This window comes from Poecile atricapillus, chromosome 3 (assembly GCF_030490865.1).
Source record: "Poecile atricapillus isolate bPoeAtr1 chromosome 3, bPoeAtr1.hap1, whole genome shotgun sequence".
Lineage (NCBI taxonomy): Eukaryota > Metazoa > Chordata > Aves > Passeriformes > Paridae > Poecile > Poecile atricapillus.
Genome location: NC_081251.1, coordinates 107,345,376 through 107,355,839, shown reverse-complemented (window position 1 = coordinate 107,355,839; position 10,464 = coordinate 107,345,376). Strand labels below are relative to the sequence as shown.

Genomic DNA, 10,464 nt, shown 5'->3' with positions numbered 1-10,464 from the left:
AAAGAGAAACAATCTGGGAATATCAGGCAGCAATGTGGACAGTATATTTAGTTAAGCCACTGACACTGGTGGGAAAAGTGACAATTGCAGGGTTTAGATCTTAATCCAACAAGGGAATTTCAGCATGGCTTATTTTTAGACATGTGAGTAATCCTCATATTTTCAGATCAGAAAGGTAGATCCCAGCTGGTATCATCCTGTTGTCAGCATGGAACTCACTGTTAGGGAAAAAAAAATGTTTTAAACCTCTTTTAAGTCACATTTTATTTTTCACTGTGAATTAAATATACATACCCAAATTTATTCAGATTAATAAAGACATGGAGGTAGGTACTGTGAGATGGGGAAACAGGGTTTGAGGTTTTCTGAGGGCTGAGACATGTCTGCCTGGGGAGGCTGCTCCTGCTGCAGTTGTGTTTTGCTGAGAGCAGGCAGAGCTGGAAAAGCAGAATGGTGGAGTCATTTCTGCATGATGGAGTGAGCAGCAGGACATGGACACCCAAGACATCACATCCTCAGGAGTGGGACTTGTCTGGCATGGAGAAAACAGGGTAGGTCACAATTGTGTTTACCACAGGCTCTTGCAACCTGTACAGAACATGGCTTGGGAGGAAAGGGAAACAGAAGAGCACATCCGAGGGTGAGCCTGGCTCGTACATTCGGTGCACAATTTATTATATTTACATTTTAGATTACATAATATTACAATAGTCATTTATTGATTGTTTCCAACTCCGCTGTCTTCTCTTAAAAGTCAGACTAGACAGAAGTTTGATATAAAGTATTTTATTCACTGGATTTTAAGGTGGGTTTTTTGGAAGGGGAGGCAGGATTCTCCATCTATCCTTTAAAATGCTCTCAACAATAAGTTTTTGAAGCTTTCAGACATTGAGAAAACAGTGATGCTTGGAGTGATCCAGCTTCAAGTGAGCTGTTTCTATGTGGAGAAGGTCCTCCTCTCTCTCAGTGTCATTTTATCTGAGACTGCAAGAACTGCAGTGTCTCTTGACACAGCAAAGCCCACCATGGGCTGTTCCTTATGTGCTCCTATGTGATCTCCACTGATACCAAAAAAATTAACCACAACCTCATCATCCCCTTTTTGTGCTGGGCTTTGCACTGGTAAACCTGCTGGCTATTGAAATATCCACAGAAAACTGCACCTCCTCCTGCATAGGCTGCACTTAGCCAACTCCACACTGCTCCAGAGCTTCACCATCTTCAGGGAATTTAGGAAATTAGGATGCCTGAAGGGGTCTCAAGTTGCTGGGTGCAGTGTGATGCCATGGAGAGATGGTTCCTCCACTGGATATTGATGTGGGCCCCACAGAGAGCCCCAAATCTGGTAGAAATTACCACCTTCCTTGGAAAGGAACACATCTCAAGGCATTAGCTGATCAGAAAGATCTTTGCCTGCCTGTGACCTGGAATCTTCTGCTTAACAGGTTGATTTTTAGCAAATGGACCCATATCAGAAGAATTTATCAGCAGGTTACTCTGCTTCTTTCCACTGGATTGACATGAGCAACTTCAACAATGTCACATGATTTAAAATTTATTTTGGAAGAGGATGGAAACCAGTGAGATTTGGCTAGTCCATCCTCATCCTTTTATCAGTGACATTATGAGTCACTGAAATTTAGGAAGTTAGGAAAAGATAAGGAGAAGTCTATTAACTGGGCTCCTCCACATATACATCAAATTGCATCCAAGTTTGCCAAGCCTTCCAAAGAGGAATTAAGGAATACAAAAGAGATGGAGAAATGACTGATATGAAGCAGGTCAGATGCTCAGAAAATCTAGGATTTTTGAAAGAAAAAAAAAAGGGGGGGGGGGATAGCTGGAGTCTCATTTTAATCAGTATAAAAATTCATCCCCATGATTATGCAAGCATTTTAAGCTTGGATACAAGTTCTGTGGAAGAAGTGCTTTACCATAGCTTGCTGCTACAGGGATGAGAGCAGGAGCTCAGGAAAGCAAGGGCCAGGTCCTCTATCACTCCAGTTCTGAAATCTGGATTAAGCAGTAATGGTTTAAAAGGACCAGGCAGGAGCAGCAGATTTGTTTTATGGGAGGACATTCTCCAGTGGTGTGGAGTGATGGTGACAGTGATGGGAAATTTGGGCAAGAAATGCTCACTAGCATCCCTCAGAGTTTTGCCTTTAGTCAGCTTTGAGAGCAGCATTTAAACCTGCAGAGGAGGGGTCGCTAAGTGGTGGCACTGAACCAGCCTGTGCATCTGCCCAACTTCAGCTCCTTGCCTTCCTCTGACCTTTTACTACAGGGAGAGGAGGAGTGGGCTGGGGGAGCAAACAGCACAGCAAGACTTCAGAAACCCTCCCAACATCCAAATCAGGAGGAGGCACAGACCCTGAACACCCATTTATTCCAGTGAGGAGCATTTATCAGTGCCAACCGGGCATTCGCAAGAGCGGGAACCAGAACACACTTTGCAACACTCGGGCGCGGCAAGACGGCTCTTAGGGACGCGTGGATCATTTCCCCCCTTTTCTCCCCGAGCCTGCCTGCAGCAGACAGCTTTCAACCCCCTTTGCACCTCCCGGCCTCCCTCTCCCGGCTCCATCCCTGCCAAGCGCAGCTGCTCGGCTCGGGTGCCGCCGCAGCTCCCGCTCCCGCTGGCACGGCTGCTGCGGAGCGGGGCCGGGGAGGGCCCTGCTGACGCACCCGATTGGTATTAGAAGACTTCACCGGCTATTTATAGGCCCCCACCGACCGCAGAAAGCTCTTGGCCTCGCTTTTTCTCCCTCCCTCCCTCCATCTCGCTCACTGGCTTTAGCTCAGCACAGGAGGGGGAGCAGAAGAAATGCTGTCAGTAAACCAGCGAGTCCAAGTGCGACATTCCCAAGCACAGCAAAATTTCTGCCCCTCCGCTAGCAGATTCAGTCTGAACAAATTATTTCCAGCATGCCGGTCTTTCACTCTGGTGTTCTTTCCTCCTTTTCAGCCTGGATTTCTTTCCCGTTTTGCTTTTTGTTTCTTTTTCTTTCTTTTCCTTCTCTCTCTGAGCAGTTTTACTTTCCAGTTCCTGGCATTGGCTTGGCCGTTCCTCAGCAGGGCTGGATACAGAGCAGAGAGGGGGAGACCTCTCTGCTGAGCTTGGCAGATTTCCCCAGTTCCTGCCAGGAGCTTCCCTGTGTGTCTCTCTCCGATACTCAGGCTGAGCCCTGACCCTTATTTTGGCCCACGACATCTGATGCTCTCCTGACTGCAGGGCCAGCCCTCAGCTCCCACGATCACCCTCTGAAGGACAGATCCACGGTCCCCACCCTTGTCACCCACGTCCCTCCAGCCCCTGCCCTGTTCCCGTGCTGGTGGGTGAGTCAGTGAGGACTAAGCAGAGCTGTGGACGGAAATTGTTCCTACACATCGACCCTCGGTGCTCCTTCAGCATGAATAACCACAGGAATAACTTTTAAAGTGCTGTTGTTGCAAAAGCACAGTGTGCTCCAGTTTGGGGCAGAGGCAGCATTTGGAAATGTGAGTAAAAAGTTCAGTACACCTGGATCCGGGCAATGAGGTAAAAACAATGCCTTGTGTCCACAGCAAAGGCACTGATGGAGAAGTAAAGCCAGTTATAACCACCTCAGTGAAGTGAAAAATAGAGGTCACTGGAGGTGCACATCCATTCTTTTTTTAACAAAACAATGCTGATTTTCACAATATTTATTGTCAGAAGCATTTCTATACAGAAACACTCCCGTCTGCATTCAGGCCCCCAGGTTTACAACAGAGGTAAGAGGGTAAGACTGTGGGAATTAAATCTGGAGCAAGCTATTCTTCTGCTTTCTCACTGAATTAACCATTGCCCCACCTGAGAGGCTCCGTTCCTTGCAGCTCCATCAGCACTTCAGGGCTAAAGCAATCAAGGGGTGGGAGTGTCTTCTCAGTCTTATCCTTAAGTAAATCACTTTACCTCAGTTTTTGTATGGCACCCTGTTCCATGCTTATCTCTGCGGACTTGCAGGCTCCAGGGCTCTCTCCCACTGCAGGGCAGAATGTCCAGGAACAACTCCAGACATATCCCCAGATTGCTTGCAGCAAATAACAGGGCCAAGGTCTTTCTCTTTGGAGAGGAATGACCACCTATTTGTTTATGTTTATGTTTATTTAATGTTTACACCCAGGTGCAAACAGTTGGTCCCAAAGTTAATGCATTATGCTTCTCAAATTTATTATTACTTGTAGTATTTACCACATCCAGGTCTGGGCTTCTCAGTATAAGAGACATTGAGCTCCTGATCCAGCAGAAATCAATGGATCAAGGGACTGGAGCACCTCAGCTCTGAGGAGAGGCTGAGGGAGCTGGGCCTGTTCAGCCTGGAGAAGAGACACTGAGAGGGAACCTGATCAATGTCTGTCAGTGTCTGCAGGGAGGGCTCCCAGGATGGACCAGGCTCTGCTCGGCGGTGCCAGGCAAAGGGACAAGAGGCAACGGGCAGGAACTGAGGCTCAGGAAGTTCCACCTGAACATGCAAAAAGAACTTCCCTCTGCAGTGCCCAAGCACTGGGAAAGATTGCCCAGAAAGGTTGTGGAGTCTCCCTCACTGGAGATATTCCAGAAGCATCTGGACACACTGCTGTGCTGTGTGCTCTAGGACAACCCTTCCTGAGCAGGGAGTTCGGATGTGATCACTGTGGTCCTCTCCAATCTGACCCATTCTGTGATTCTTTAGCTCATTGAAATGAAAATACATTTGAACCTGGGGATTGTGCTTAACATTTGGCCACAGAACCAAGAGTATTCTGCTTTTTCTTGACAAGCTTCTCCCTTCGTAACTTTCTGATCCTATTTCTAAAACTCAGTGTGAATGAGGCTCTTGCTAAAGGTGTCTCACTTGCAGCTGTGTCATGACCAGGTCATGTGGGATGTGTGGGACTGAAAACTGGGTAAGGGAAAGGAAACTCTTATTCCTTCTATGCAGCTCCTTTAGAGGCTTCACAGAATTGTGTTTGCTGTGTCTGCCAAGGTGAGTGGGCTGCCAGTGGTCAAAACAAGCTGATGGGAAGGGGATGGGAAGTGTCCTGGCAAAGGGAAAGCACCCCTTCTCATCTGAGTATGCTGGAAGGTGCATGGTGTGGTACTGAAGAGCCATGTACCCCCTTGACCCCTTTCCTCACACAACTGAAAGCCTACAGAACCTTTTTCAGAGGCAAATAATTACATACGGATTCCCCTTGCCACAAACCACAGCTGGGACACTTCATTGGTGCATCCTTCTCAACTTGGAGATGCTCTAGCCCTGCCTTGAGAACTGTATGGTCACCCTGGAAATGTGGGAATAAGCCAGTAAAATTTCAGGATGCTTCTGGAAGACTGTTTTAAAATCAGATCAGAAGCAACAGCCTGCACAGGAAAATTTTGATATATTCCTCTGTTCCTACTTCTTCAGTTTTGGAGAAACTGAAACATTCATAAAACCAAAAAAGCAAATTATGCCTCCACTGACAAAGATCCAACCTTGACCTTTCTGCAGCACAATTAAAATGTAAAAGCACTTTTGCCATATGACTAAAATTGTTCCTTTCATTTACACCCCATTTTCTGCCAGCACCAATGTGTAAGGTGGTCATGACTCACAATAAATGTCTGGTAGTTCTCCTACAATAAAATTCTGATTTTGAGGGACTTGCAGCTTGAGCTGGACAAAAACCTCATAAGATATAACTTAGTCTTGATTTCAGCATCCTTGCCCACACACAGCTTTGTTTTCTCAGATTTTTGTGTGTGAAATTTTCTCACTGGGGGTTTCCTAGAAGTGAATCTTGTTCTCGTGGACCACATAAAAGCATCCCTGCTACAAGTACCTGACCCTTGCCATTTGACAGAGGAATGTGCTTGGTTCATTGCTATAATTTATGGTATTTTTGCCAGTGCTGCAGTTCTGCCACTCCATTCCTAAGCAGGAAAAGCCACACAGGCTCTGCCTTGGATGGGCTGCAGTCAGATGACAACTGGTAATTGCTGAGGTGCTGCAGGTGGCACACATGGCTGGGGAAGCTTGCACAGAAGCACCCCTTAGGCATTTCAGAGCTCTACATAAAAGTTCTGCTAATTTCTACAATACATGTTGTGGGAAAGAAACCCATATTTAAACTGCATTTCAGACCTTGGACTTAGGAGTGAAGCGTTCACTACTGTATTTTAATACAGCAAATGTCATGTGGTTTCTGGTAGTGGAATAATACAAGCAACTCCGTGTGTTATGCATTCATGGATTAGGCTGGGAATGTTTATAAACCAGGCAATAAAGCTGCATGAGCAGAAGCATTTACAAGATATCAGTGAAGTAATTTGAGTTTTTAAGTTATGGGAGAAGTTGGTGTTTGGCAGTGCTGTGTGGGGAGACAGACACTGGACAGCTGAAAACATTCTAACCAATAGAACCAACACAGTCCAAGGTGAAGAGCAGCTTACAAATGTGTATAAATGGCATGAATTTAGGGATGAAACATCACAGATTTTTTTGCCTTCAGGTAAAGGAGGGTCTGTTTTCTTGCAACAAGAGCTCTGGATCCTCTCTCCTGGTCATTTGCAAAGCAAAGGGATTGGGAATGTGATGCTAAACTTCTGGAGAATGCACATGAGCATGATTATGTGATGGTAGCAATGACATTAAACTCAAATCTCAATCTGTCAAACTACACAATTAAATTCTTTGTCTTGTAATAAACCCAGTACTTTTCATATAACTATTTAGAAAGATGAATCTCATTTAAAAAAACTAAGCATATTACGCTGGTATACTGGTATATATACCTTTGTTCCCAGTTCACAGAGAAAGGATCAGAAGTACCCAATATCTAAATGAAATGTATAAAATGGGAATTATCTCTGTTTCAGCACACAGTATTGCTACTTCTTTGCTAAATACAGATGGTTTCCAAGAATTGATAAACTCACTGCAGCTGGACAATGTTTATAGGCCTACAGCAGAGGATGGTTTTCAAAGGAATTTAAATATTGCAGGGAGGGGTTTTATATTCCAGGGCCCAAAGTTTGCTTTGCAATAATGGTTTAGTTTCATTGTTGCTCAAGAAAGGAGCCCTCTGTTCCAGAAGGAAATGCAGAAGGTGTGAAGTGAACAAATAAAATGTTCAATTCTCCATTCCTAGAACAGCAGAATCAGTGTGGCAGAAAAGGAGACAAGACTGGATAAACAGCAGAGCTACAAATCCTGAACAAATCAGACACGTAATACTGGTTTGCATTCCTAGAACATAAATTAACACCTGGTAAGATGACTGTGTTTCTGAGATAAAATTTTGCTTTCCATGAATACACTCTAAAATAGGCTTAAAAATCTTTCCATAAACATTTCTAGCCACTAATCTAATTGATGGGAATGTTTTCAAAAAGTAAACATAGATGAAGGAAATTCACTGCTTTTATTCACTTAAAAGTGAGTATTTGCAGGTTTTTAAAGGTATTCCCTCAGGTCAATAACTAACTAAACAATCTTATTTTGTAAACAGCTGTGGTGCGGTAAAAAAGCTAGGCTCCAAGGTCTTAGTATGAAACTATCAACAAAATAATCTCAATTATGCTCAGAAGAACAAATATTTTTAGCAACTGTTCCCCTCAACAGGATACACACTTTCTGATGCTCCCTAGAAGATGTAGTTGAAAGTGAAGGTTATGTCAGCAGGACACCTACATGGGATCAAAGATTTCTGACTGCTTGGGATGTGCATGGGTGTGATGAGCAAGGAGGAATCAGGCCCTCTTTTCAGACCTTGAATTAATTCAGGCTTTGAAACTTCAAACCTGTGAGCTTTGGGGGAATTACCTCCTGCTCACAAGGGTGGAAGAGCTGCATCAAGCCCCGTACCCCAGCTACAGGCACACTGTACACCTCCAGCAGACCTGCTTGCCCAAGCTCCTTTTACTCTGAATTTTGTGGTTTGGTTCTCTCAGGTGAAGCCAAACCCATGACACACTTCCTGCAGTTTTAACCCACATACAAATTACAGGGGGAGAGCTGCCCTGGATCTCCGAGCCGGGACACCAGCTATCCCTGCAGAGCTGATCCTCGTCTAAGAGGCCCTGGTTGACCTGTAAGCATGCCTGAAACAGTTTGGTAGAAGCACTGTAACTTCTAAGCCCAGTCTAACTGAGGAGCAGCTTAGCTGCATTCAGCTGAAGCAAGCATAATCCTGAACAACCAAACGTGCAAAACCCAAACCAAACCACCTGAGAGAAACCATGTTTGGTAGGCAGGCCACCTTTTCAAACTTTTCTCTGTAGCTGTGAAATGGAGACTTTAAGAGTAAAAGCCTTCATACAACTGCTTCCTAGCCAGCACTGGCCCTGAAAAAACCCTGCTGCACATTTGGAAAGCTGCAGTGCCGTGATGCTATGACATATTTCCTCAGCTGCTGTCTCTGGAACTGTGTGCAAAGCCCCCGTGGAAAGCTGTACAGTGGCACAGGATGATTGCTTACAGACTTTCACCAGGCAGAAACAATCGTGCCCAAACTCACAAGCTTACTTTCTGTCTCAGTTCTGTCAGATTATTGCTGTCAAAGAAGGTACAGCTACAAAAAGACAATTGTCTGCCCTGAGATTCCCACCCTTTTCAGTTCTCTGAAGAGATGTGTGTGTATATATATTTTTTTTTTTTTATTTTTTTTTCATCTATCATTGAATGGTGAATGCTCTGTTCATTCTATTTGCCAAATTGCACAGGACCTGATGCAAAGCTCCCTTTAGTGCAGCGTTCAGAAGCCTGAGAGCATGAGTCAGTGTGAGCACTGCTGAAGGCTGCAGAACCCTGCAAGTATTTTAACCTCTTGCTAATGGCAAGGGGGAAAAAAAAAGATGACAAATCCTAAATTCTCTGCTTTTGTTATCAGTTCAAAGATGGGAGTCACTTATAAACATCCCTCTTTATTCCCAATGATTAGTTGAAAATAAAACCTTACCACCACTGTTTTTTTTTCCTTCTGACAGGATGGCTTTAATGGTCTTTTCTTTCCCTTTCACATTAGAGCAATTTGTATACTGTCCATCCTGGATTTCTTACAAGGAACTGTGGCAAGGCTGGCAGAATGGAGCCTTAGGTGCTAAGACACAAATCTGAGAGGGTGGGGTTTTTTTGTTTGTTTGTTTGTTTTTTAGTGTATGATTTAACAATTCCTGCTTCAAATGTGGAACTGTGAAATCTCCCTTCCAACTCCCTTGAATCTCAATAAAAGCAAGCAGGAAAGAAACTGTAATTAGTCCCACCATTTCTGAAGTGAAAAACATGAACAAATTATTGCAGGTTACCATTTTTCACCTCTTCAATTACTGTGTATGTGAAAATAAGAAAAAAAATCTGTATTTATAGCAGTCTGTTGATGGAACAAGTTTTTAAAGCAAACAGAATTGTATTTTTTCAGCCTGTTAAAACACCAATGTAGTCCCTTATTCTGTTATCTCATCATCTTACAGAAGTCTATCAGCTGTTTTATGCCTTTACTGCCAAAAGCAGATCTTAGTGTAAGAGTTTGTACGTAGAGATGAAGAGGTGAAACACAATTTGAGTATCTCATTTCCTTCACGGGGATTAAAATATTGGTAAGGTTCCAGTGTTTGTTGGAAACTCCTACTGGGCATTACTTCCTCCTCGTGCCCCAAAATAAATTCCTCCAGTATTAATCATTTGCGGTAACAGTGTTGTTTTTTTACACCACTGACGCCGCTCCTACCTGTCAATTCCCCCTCAGCAGCAGGAGACAGGAACTGCGCTGCCGGTGCTATTGCTCTCATTTTTCTCATTCACCCGGGCAGATTCTGACACCATGCCGGATCCTGGCATGTGCTTTGTTCTCCGAAAATGTCAGAACTAAAAAACAACCGAGACCTTGAGCCGTGACACCTGTCAAGCACAGGCAATCCCCCTCTTCCCACTTCCAGCCCCCGGTGTCCCGAGGGACGCCGAGGCTCTCCCAGCCCCCTCCCCAGGCTTTTCACCGCCGCCAGCGGGGCCTCCCCGGCTTCCCCCGGACCAGGCCCCGGCTCCGCTCTCCTTCCTCCCGAGGGAAACGACCTTGGCGGCGCCGGGGCCAGCCCCGATCTGCCCCGGCCACCTCCCGCTCGGCAGGCGGCTCCGGGGCGAGCCCTTCCCCTCCCCGGGGTCTCGGAGGCGCCGGCCCCGCCTCGCCCGCCGAGGTTCCGCCGCCCGCGGCCGCCGCCGCCCCCGCTCCCTGCGTGACCATCTCCCCGCCGCGCCCCCGCGCGCTTCCCATTGGCCGCCGGCGCCGCCCATCAACCCGGCTCTCGTTGCTGATTGGTCGGCGGCCGGGCCGGCGCGTGGGTCCCGCCCCTCGGGGCTCCCCCCGGCCCTCCCCCGGCACTTGGCGGCGGAGTGTCCTCAGAAGACTCGCTGGGCCGGAGGGGCCGCTCCACCGCCGCCGGCCGGCCCGCGCTCCCATTGGCCGTCCGCCCTGCCAATCCCCTGG

At 46.2% G+C, this 10,464-nt stretch overlaps 1 long non-coding RNA gene across 1 annotated transcript; it reads right to left on the bottom strand.

Moving 5' to 3' along the window:
• Positions 1–349: 349 nt before the first annotated feature.
• Positions 350–10,189, bottom strand: LOC131577557 (uncharacterized). Its single transcript, XR_009277244.1, has 3 exons — positions 10,053–10,189; positions 9,712–9,848; positions 350–532 (listed from the first exon to the last, which is right to left on the bottom strand). It is a non-coding gene; the product is annotated as an uncharacterized LOC131577557 (long non-coding RNA).
• Between the last annotated feature and the right edge of the window lie 275 nt (positions 10,190–10,464).